Source organism: Lonchura striata, chromosome 2 (assembly GCF_050655825.1).
Source record: "Lonchura striata isolate lonStrDom1 chromosome 2, ASM5065582v1, whole genome shotgun sequence".
In the NCBI taxonomy this organism is placed as follows: domain Eukaryota; kingdom Metazoa; phylum Chordata; class Aves; order Passeriformes; family Estrildidae; genus Lonchura; species Lonchura striata.
Genome location: NC_140704.1, coordinates 1,875,842 through 1,876,367, shown reverse-complemented (window position 1 = coordinate 1,876,367; position 526 = coordinate 1,875,842).

Sequence of the window (526 nt, the reverse complement as noted above, 5' to 3'; positions counted from 1 at the left end):
AGGGGATGAGGACATCAAAGGATCATGGAATCATGGAATGGGTTGAGCTGGAAGGGACCTCTTAAGGATGTTCCAAGCCCTGTCCAACCTGGCTTTGGACACTTCCAGGGATCCAGGGGCAGCCAGAGCTTCTCTGGGCACCCTGTGCCAGGGTTTTCCCACCCTGAGAGCCAGGAATTCCTTCCCAAAATCCCATCTAAACCTCCTCTCTGGCAGTGGGAAGATGCTCCAGTTCAGTCCCATTCTGGGAAACAAGGATTTGGGAACTGTCAGTGTTAGGCTGGAGACACTGCCTGAGAATTGTGTTTGTGGGAATGTCCAGGACAAGGAATCAGGGAAGAGAGGAGATAAAAAACCTTCCCTTCAAACAAAGGAATTTAATCCAGTTCCTGGTCTTTTTTTTTTTTGTTTGTTTTACAACACAGCCTAAAGAATTCCAACCCAAAGAAAACCTTCAAGAAAGTAAGATGGAAAACAAGGCATGTGGTTTGGTTTTTTTTTTTTGTTTTTTTTTTTTTTGTTTTTT